Raw genomic sequence first — 10,597 nt, forward strand, 5'->3', positions numbered from 1 at the left:
TTAAAATGGTTCTTCACAGGACTCTAGGTACCCTCTAATTCTGCTTTCCTTGCCCAGCAACTTTTGGGCAAGAATGCACACACATCATTTCCAACACAATTGCACTCTCCTAGCTTAGCCACCAAAGCATGTAGTTATTCTTGTTGCCTCTAATATTTTGTAAACAAGTAATACTTGTTTTTGTTGAAGATTTCTCTGATAGCTAAGGCATAATTCATCTATTTCTGTCAACAATTTAGGGATACAAACTTCTTTCCTTCTGAGAATTGCCTATGACTGTTGAATGGCAGGTTGTCCATAGATACTAGGTCTGTGTGTAGAAAGCTCACAGCCTAGGAGAGCTGTGAGTTCTTGCATTCTTGGTCCCTTTACTCAGGACATCCTTGAATTTTCACCTATCAACATGAATCACATTCAGGATTGCCAAACTACCAGGTACAAGAGAATGTACTTTACAAGACAATTGTTGGATGATGAAAATGTCATAGACTGTAAAAAGCTTGAGGGTGAAAACCCATACACAATGGGGTTTTTAAGGCTTTGGATACAAGTGAATATTAGGGCTCTATTTTGAAGACTGGAGTCAGAAACTATAGGTTTCAGGAGAATCCCTTTCTTTGGGAGTTTGAAGGCAGCAAAGTATTGAATTGGTTTGGAAATCCATTGAAATTTCATTTCCTAAGTGTTTTTTATCACTGATCTCAATTTTCTGTATAAAGCAAAGAAAAGAAAAGATTGTTAAGAAAATGGTGCAGGAGTAAATCACTTGAGCACACCTAAACTAAGCAGAAGCAAGTTAATCGTCAGGAAATCTGACAAGGTTGCGTCTGTGCAGAGAGAACAGCAGCCGACTTTCTCTGAAGTAAAATTTTAAGTCAGAGCCTGGGTTATGCATTGGGGGTGGGCTTAGCCCCTGCTATTAAAGGTGGAGAACAAGCTTCAAAACTTCAAGAACCACAAAGGGGCGGAGGCAGGAGGAACAGGCACATTGCCACCAGCTCCTGGAATTGTCAGGCCCCTGTTTGTGAGGACCCGTGGTCAGGGTGCAGGTGGGTTCAGGTGTCAGCCTCTGGGTGAGCGGGCTCTTACAGAAAGAAGGAAGGAGAGGGGGAGCAGGTTGAGATGTCTGGGCAGAACGGAGTTTTAACATGACTTATCTTTCTAAATTAACTCATAGTTATGTTAATAGGCTAACAAAGATCCCTTTGGTTCTAGAAAAATTCCTGAAAAAGAGGTTTATCAGGCCCTCAAAGTTACCCAGGCAAAGCAGGCACTTTTGGGAAAGAAGTGGGTAATACTGTGGATCTAGAAAGCTTCCTGCAATTTTTGGCAGTAATCAGGGTTAGCAAGACTGGCTGCTAAAGTGGGCTTTGGAGGCCTGGGCCCTCCAGTGTGAGTTAGAACAGATGTTTCTATGATCGATTAAACACAGAGCGGGATCTCTCTTCCCACACAAGCACACAAGCAGTAATCGCAGCATTGGAAAGTTGGTGGCAGAAGAGCAATGAAAAAAATATCTCTTTGGTTCCAGAAAATCTCCTGAAAAAGAGGAAGGCTTATCAGGCCCTCAAAGCTACCCAAGCAAATCAGGCGCTTTTGGTAAAGAAGGAAAGAAAAAGAAAATAGTTCAGATTTCAGCAACTGGAATCATTCCTACATAATTCTTGGTGGCAGAAACATGACCACATGTGCCTCAAATGACTAGAAGTGAAACTGCTTTGGAAATGCCTGGTAAACATTATTTATTTATTTTTTTTTGTACACATCCAAAGGATTGATGGGGTGAGTTTATTGGTGCAGAGAATCAATGCAAGACTTGTGCCGCAGGCTGGCTGGGCACAATCAGGAGCCACTTGTCAAAAGAAACTAACTTTATTTTTAGAACCACACACGCCAAACAAAACAGCCTCTCAGGAAAAACCCTCAGAGCCTCAACTGCCACCACCGGCTTTCCACAAGCCTCTCTCTCCCACACAAGCTTCTCTCCATCTCCCACAATCCTCCTGCTCTTGAGGCCGATTGGCTGGGTCACGTGGGCGGAGCCAAAAAGTCCCCCAATGAGCAGCTCCGTGGTCTGAAAGGGCAGGGAAACAGCCCAATGAGCATCACCGCAGAGGAGCCAATCAGCTAGATGTTGCTGGGGCCGCTGTGAGCCAATCATCAGCCATCAGCTGGAAGTTTGCTGGGGCCCCTTCGGCTGTGGCTCTCAACATCTCCCCCTCTCTGTTTAAACAAAAAGCATGTGGCTTAGGGACCGTGCCTGCCTTAGGTTGTCCAATAGTACATATGGTCCTTACCTGTTAGGTTGGTACCATTGCAATTGGATCTTACCCGTCATTGACTACCGGTCCAATATACAGCCACACCTGTGGAGAGGTCTTTGTACCAGCGGGGGGGTGAGGTTCTTTGCCTCACCTCTGTTGGCCCCCAAATTTTAGCTGGACAATCATGACAAGCAGAAGGGAGGAAGATACACCAAGCCAATTGACAGCTCCTTTTGGAAAAATTGTACCACCGATGACATCATCAGCAAAAATACCCCAACACTACCACAAGTCGCTGCACCAACAGATAGTTCACAATGCATACAGGTGAGTTCACAATGTGTCCAGGCAAGTTCTGCAAGCAGTTCAGTGATGGCTATTGTAGAAGCTGTAGATTGGTTTTATCTTTGACTTCACCAGCACTGGGATGAAGATAGGAATTCTGGCAATAATGGCTAAAGAAAAAATTATGTAACATTATAGAAGGCACTAAAAGAAAACAATTTTCTTAACAATTTACATTATCTTTAAGAGAATTATTAAATATAATGAAAAGGAAAGGTGAAAGTAAACAAACAGATCTGTTAACCTTCTTTTTTGTTTACATATTAAAACAATCCTCAACAGTTGTTTACCCAATTTAAATTAAACCATATAAATCACGTGAAAAAAAAAATTTGGATCCATTTTATCATGAGCGCTCATCATATATGATATATGGACATACATACATTCAAACATATAACACAAAACACAAGTGTGCACACATAATATAATACATGCAACACATAACATTATAGTAAAGGCCTTATAACTTTTTACAGGTGAAATCTCCATTGCAATGTTTAAAAACTCTATAGTCAAAAAATAGAACTGATCAGCAAAACATTAACCTAGGTCTGTATGAGCTCAAAAAACAAAATAGAACTTCATGATATGGCAAAGGGCAATAATAAAATAGATATTGAAAAAAGCATCCTGGTTCTGTTGCAGATGTAAGAATAGCCAAACTGGAGTTTTGGATATCAGTTGTTATGGATTTGAGCCAAATCATCTTCTTTTTGGTCTGTAGAAATCGCTTAGTTAATCTTTCTGGAATCCAAATTGGCTGCTGTTCTCCCTGTGGAAACACATAAACAGACCCCTGACTCCAGACAATTACTGGGTCAGGACCTTTCCATTGTCCTGTTAGAATATCCTTCCAAAGTACCTTGGGCTTATGCACATTTTTTGGACACATAAGCCTTTCCGCAGCACTAAGTCCTGATGAATCCAAATTTAAAAAGTTTAGAGTAAAAAGGGTTATTTTAAGTTTATCTTTGGGGAATATATACCCCTTCCCAATTCCTTCTTTTTGCTTTAATAAGTACATTTTAATAGTTTGATGAGCTCTTTCAACTATGCCTTGTCCCTGTGGATTGTATGGGATTCCTGTTATATGAGTAATGCCAAATGTTGAGCAAAATTGTTTAAAAGAGGTAGAAGAATAACCAGGGGCATTATTTGTTTTTAACTGTTTTGGAACACCCACAGTGGCAAAATTTTGTAAGCAATGAGCTATAACATCTTTAGTTTTTTCTCCGGCATGAAGGGAGCCCATCAAAAATCCAGAAGAAGTATCAACTGTAACATGAAAATATTTTAATTTTCCAAATTCTGGCAAGTGTGTGACGTCCATCTGCCAAATATGGTTAGGTATCAATCCTCTAGGATTGACTCCAAGATTAACTTGTGGTAAAAAGGTCACACAATTTTGACATTGTTTTATTATTTGTCTAGCTTGTTCCTTAGTTATTTTAAAATGCTTTTGTAAAGTATTAGCATTGACATGGAACTTTTTATGAAAATTTATAGCTTCTTCTAGTGTAGAGAAAATATGTATGTCATGTGTAGTTTTATCTGCTAAATCATTGCCCAAACTAAGGGCTCCAGGAAATCCTGTATGTGCCCTGATATGTCCTATAAAGAATGGATCTTTTCTGTCCCAGATTAGACTTTGTATAGTGGAAAGCAAAGAGAAAACAGTAGAGGAAGGGGAAATCCTACCAGCATCTTCAAGGGATACTATAGCGTTAACTATATACTGACTATCGGAAAATAAATTAAATACAGAATCTTTAAACATCACAAAAGCTTGTAAAACTGCATTAAGCTCTACCTTTTGAGCTGATTGTTTGGGTACTAAAAATGTAAAAGTTTGATCAGGGGTAACTACTGCTGCTGTACCATTATTTGACCCATCAGTGAATATATTTGGAGCATTCATGATGGGTGTTTTTCTTGTCATTTTTGGAAAAATTACAGGATGCAATGACCAAAAAGACAATAAAGGATTAGATGGTAAGTGGTTATCAAATGAAACATTAGATTTGCACATGATTATTGCCCAAGTATTTAACTCATTAGCTAACTCATCAATTTGATTCATAGTATATGGAGTAATAATTTTATTGGGAGAGATTCCAAACACTCCCTTTGCTGCTTTTATTCCTTTGAGTATTAATTGTCCTACAGCCTCAGGATACCTAGTAAGAATAGTGTTAGGAGAATAAGATAAATGTATCCATAATAATGGACCTTCTTGCCAAAATACTCCTGTAGGAATATTTTTTGTTGGTAGTACAATAAATAATAAAGGCAAACTTATATCAATTCTATCCAAATGCATATTTTCCATATATGTTTCAATGATTTTAGATCATTGAAATATGAGGATATTTTTTTTTTCTGAAGAAAATATTTAGTGGTGTCTTTGTTAAAAGTCACCCCCCTCCAAAGTCTAAATACTCTACGGATAGCAGGTTCCTATGTGACCTGGGGTTTCCAAATCTGAAGTCTGTCAAGGAACTCATCTTGAAATGTGGACAAACAAAGTTCAAGAATTAAACCATCCCCCTGAAAGACAATACAGTGATTAAGGAGAACCTGAGAAAGTTTGATGTCATTCATCAAGAAGACCTCATTTATGAATTTGCCTTCCTCGAGAAGTATATCCAAGTCTCTAGATTCTTGTTCCCTTTCCGCCTCTCTGTAGTCCATCATGCTACCAAAAATAGAGTGGGCTTCCTTACCTGGCTCTCAGGGTAAAGGCATCAATCAACTCATCTGCCGGCTGAACTATACCCAGAATATCTGAAAGCAGTGCATTGGAAGCATGTGTTTTTGTTTGGTTGAATTGTTATCAAGTACCTATATTCAGAGAAGATTATTTTCGGCCTAAAGAAACTGGAAAGGAGGGATTGGGAAAGGGACAGAGGTTATGATCATGGCAGGCATCTCTCATCACAGCCCTGTTCTAAGGAAAATTCCATAGTTTTCCACATTGACCACCTCTGCCTCTGAAATCAACACATGCCATGGAGAAAGAAGTCCTGCTTTGTCACATCTCCTGTCCTGAGGTTTAATATTGGTGAATGAATAATCCAAGCATGTATACAAGGCTCCCTGAGTCTCTGGCAGTAGTAGACCAAGTCCAGGAGCATACTTGAATCTAGAGGTCCCAAGAATCTTGTTTTGAAAAGATTTGAAATACTTAGGAAGAAAAGCATGCATGTGTGTGCACGAACACACACACACACATACACACACACACACACACCAAAAAAAAAAAAAACGTACTCAGATTCTCTCTCTTCTTGGCCAGGTCCAGGTTTAGTGTGTGTCTGTGTGTGTGTGTGTGTGTGTGTGTGTGTGTATGTGTGTTTACATGGAGGGAGGGAGAGAAATTTGGTTCCTTGAAGATTTGAAGTTTTGTTTTTGCTTTAAATGACAAAAAGAAAAGAGAAATCTCTTAGAGATATGAAAAAGAAAAGAAGGGAATATACAAGGAAAACCTATATTCATGTTTTGAGTGACCTTTTACATTTCCTCCTCTATTAAAATTTTCTATCTTTCCAGAGAAAAGTTACTTTCTATCTTGGAGATTTTCCTCCTCAGGAGTATAGGGGCCAGGGTTCTCTGGACTATTTCACAGCAGGATAGTAATTTCTAAGTGCCTCCTGAGCATGATAATTTGCCATGAGCCACAATAAACTTTATCTTGGATTCCCTGATAAATACACAAATCAGAATGCTAGATGGATGAACTTGCCTTCTCCATCAGATAGGGGCACAGTTATTTCTTTTGCCAAATGGAGTCTCTTTTGAAAAAATTGGGCCATTAGTTTTTCTGATCCCTACCACCATCCCATCTCCATATCTTACATATTCATTTACTTCTAAAAAAAAACCCTCCTTTTTATAAAAAATATAATTATACCAAATTTTAGTGATTCTAAGGTATACTTTATCTCTCAGCTGTTAATGGCTCTGAGGATGGAATATATTCCTAACTGATGATGTGTCATAGTTTCATCTGTGGTTCATTTTTGTCTTTAGTGGTACATTGGTTAGCATCTAAGACTTCATAATATTAAGATCAGAGAACAGAATAATGAACATTCAGTATTGAGCCCCTAGATATAATAATCATCATTTCATTATAATGCTTTATCCTTTTTAACCTTTTTATTATTGTGAAATGTCTGTATAAGCACTTCAGTAGTTTTACTACTTGTTAACCTGAAATACTTACTTCCATTTCACCCAAAAATTTTAAGTATATTTTCTTACAGAACCAAGACACGATTGTCACACCATTAAAATTAATGCACATTAACATTTTCTAATATCAAAACTATTTTCATATTTTTCCTGATTGTCCTCCAGGTAAATTTTTATATTTGGTTTGAATCAAATTTCAAAACATGTCTTAATCTTGTTCATTGGTTCCCTCCTTTTATTCTGCCATTGACTTGTTAAAGACACTATATCATTTGCCTCCTAGAGATGTTCAGGATTTGGCTTTTTACCTCCTTATGGTATATCTTAAATTGTTTTTCTATCTGCCTGGTTTCCCATGAATCAGGAGTTAGAGATAAAGTCTTGATTGTTTAAATCTAAGTTCAATATTCCTGATAGATGTGTACTTCAGAGCTGGCACTAGGTATGTCATATAGTGTCACATCTGGGAGTTTGTGGTGACTACTTACATAGTGTCCTCCTTTATCCATCAGTTTGATCTCCACAGATTTAATTATGTGTGTATGGCCAACCATGGTTTGAATCTATTAAGTGGCATATTTCAGGCATAAACAATCCTTGCTATATTAATTATTCACCATTCTGAGTAGTGTGCTGAAATCTCATGCTATCCTGTTCCATCCCTTCTGAAATGTGAATTATCCCTATGTCCAGCATAGCTGTGCTATGTATACTAAGCTACGTCTCCCCTAGTTATCTAGTAGCTGATTATCACATCCACCATTGCAACATCTCAATGCTTGTGGTCAAGTAACCTTAATTTTACCTAGTGATGGCCCCAAAGTGCAAGCATAGTGATACTAGCCATTCATTTGAACAGAAGCTATAAAGTGTTTCCTTCCAAATGAAAAAGTGAAAGTTCTTGATTTAAAGAAAACTGCATGCTGAAGCTGCTAAAATCTATGGTAAGAGAAAATCTCTGTGTGAAATTGTGAAGAAGGAAAGAATACTGTGTTAGTTTTGCTGTTGTACTCAATCTGCCAAAGGTATAGCCACAGTGCATGATAAATGCCTAATTAAGAGGGCAAAGGCATATACTATATTTGTGTAGTTATGTATCAGAAAAACACAGCATATAAAAAGCTCAGTGCCATCCATATCAGGTATCCACTGAGGAGCTCAAATGTATCCCCCATGGATAAGGGGGCTAGTAGTCCACTTTTAAAAATGAGTGATTTCAAAACTGATCTTTGTCTTTTTTTTTTTAATTTTTTTATTGTTGGTTGTTCAAAACATTACTTCTTGACATATCATATTCCACACTTTGATTCAAGTGGGTTATGAACTCCCACCTTCACCCCATACACAGATTGCAGAATCACATCAGTTACACATCCACTGATTTACATATAAGTCTTTTCTTTTTCAAGTAACAAAATTGTCTTTCAAATCTTTTCAAGGATATGAGTTGGAAATATGTTAATATTTACCTGCTTCTCTGAGTCCTCTTTCAAACTATTTTGTTTCCACAAATCGTGATCATTCATCCACATAATTTGTGAACAACTTCTTCTGCAGAATGTTATCAAAAAATTTCGTCCTAGAATAAAAGGACTAATCAGGATTCCTGTGTGAGTTTGTGTGTTATGTGGATATACAAGCTTTCCCTGTAGGTTCAAGCCGGCAGGCTAGGGACATGCTAAAATCAAAATGAGACTGAAGCAAAGTTCTGAAGAATATTCCCTCCAGGAAAACATTTTATTATTTTTTAACAATTTTCTTCTCTATTTTATTTAAAGAAGAAGGAAGTCATGCTTTTGTCATGAAAAATATAGACAAAAAATTTTCAGTACATATAAATAGAAATTGCATGGAGAAAATATTCTTTAATCTCCTCAGAAATTAAATAGATAGAAAGTTATTTGATCTACTTTAGAATTTGCTGAGTCATAATGGCCTTTTCATTTTTTTTCTTTTTTAATGAGAACTAGTTAAAATGCATGTTCTATCTTTAAAATGCCAAATTTTTACTTTAGTTTAAATACCCAATTCTGAATAATTGTTTGAGTTAGAGAGGTAGTCAGAAGAATTAATCATCATAATTCTATATGAATAATCCCCAATTTTACAAATAATAGAAAAAAAATTTTTTAAAGTTTCTTAAGAACAAAACACTTTTCAAGGACTAGAGTAGCAGAAACTAATAATGATATTAAGCATGAAGATGCAAAATAGAGCAATCAAGAACTCTCTTGGAAATTATGTTTAAAAATTAAACATCATTCTGTTTTAAATATGAGTACACATTTGTACTAATGTAATAATGTGTGGTGTTAAACCCAATCAGTGGGATAATTGGGCCTTAACCCAATCAGTGAATTAATCCCCTGACAGAATAAATGAGTGGTAACTGTAGGCTGGTAGGGTGTGGATGAAGGAGGTGTGTCCCTGGGGGGCATGCCTTTGGGGCATATATATTGGCGATCTGAGCTTAGTCTATCTTTTTGCTTCTTGGTGGCTTTGTCCAAACCTGCTTTCCTCTACCACACTCTTCCACCATGATGTTCTGCCTTACAGAAGAAGCCTGGAGGAAAATGGGCACTGCCTATGGACTGGGACTTCTGAAACTGTGAGCCTCCCAAATAAACATTTCCTCTAAAATTGTTCTGCTGCACACTGGACAAAACTTGATTTTACAACTCTTGTTTCCATAGAAGCAAACTCTTGCTCATATTTCCCCCTGGCTGTTTCAGGGTTTCCTTGGGACTTTGGGTAACAAATGTGTACTTCAGGACTAGGCGAAGGATTTAAATACTTTATGCATATTTTAATGTTCTCACTTTGTAGAGGGGTTTTCCAAGATTTCCCCCTCAATTTCACAGCCATTCTAGCAACTCCAAATTCTGACTTCTGAGTCATCTATCCATTCAGACTTTGTCCTTATGAGCCATACTCCGTTTGCCACATCAACTTGTTACAATCCTGTTTATAATACAGTTTTCTGTGTTGTTTAAGGGCACACTTTAGTAATTACTACTAAGTAATGAGATCAATGAATTTAAGAAAATCCCAAATAATCTATATTTAAATAAGTAATGTATTGTCATTAAGATAATTTGAAAATTAAGAAAAAAAACAAAAAGTATATATTTGCCTGAACCAAATATCACTAATGTTAGTACTTTGTTGTATTTTCTTCTAGAATGTTTCAATACCGACAACACTTATGAATACATGGTTATAACTACCTAGTGTTTACAATACTGTCACTTACCTTTGTCACTTAGAAATATATCAAGTGGTTTTTCCCTTGAAGTAACCACTTTAAAAAAATTATAATATTTCATCTAGTTTATTTGACTTTTCCCTATTATTTAAATTAATTTTCCACCTGATTTTTTTATTTTTGTGAATTCTGCTGGAAGAATTTTTTTATAAATCAATTTTAACTAAACATTTTCATAGATATGTTTATGAGGCACATTTTCTAGATCAAGTATATAAACAAATTTAGAACTAATCATATGCACTAAAATAACAATGTATATAAATGCTTTCTTCATGCATTTAATTAAATTTGTATATGGTTATTCCAAAATAAAGTATGTTAATGTAGTACATTATTGGGATTGTTACATTATTATTATTTTTTATCACTATTGTCAGTTTGTTTAATTCATCTCTGAATGAACAAGTTTTTAATCACTTAAGTATAGAGGTTTTAGTATTAATATCATCAATTTGTATGAGGTTTTATGACTGATATAATAACCTTAGTCATTTACATTTTCAACAAGTAATTTTCACAGTTT

At 36.4% G+C, this 10,597-nt stretch overlaps 1 pseudogene; it reads left to right on the forward strand.

Annotated features, from left to right (window-relative positions):
• The first annotated feature begins 403 nt into the window (after positions 1-403).
• LOC114093234 (large ribosomal subunit protein uL30-like 1 pseudogene) lies at positions 404-5,400 on the forward strand (annotated as a pseudogene).
• The last annotated feature ends 5,197 nt before the right edge of the window (positions 5,401-10,597 follow it).

Source organism: Marmota flaviventris, chromosome 8, assembly GCF_047511675.1.
Source record: "Marmota flaviventris isolate mMarFla1 chromosome 8, mMarFla1.hap1, whole genome shotgun sequence".
In the NCBI taxonomy this organism is placed as follows: Eukaryota; Metazoa; Chordata; class Mammalia; order Rodentia; family Sciuridae; genus Marmota; species Marmota flaviventris.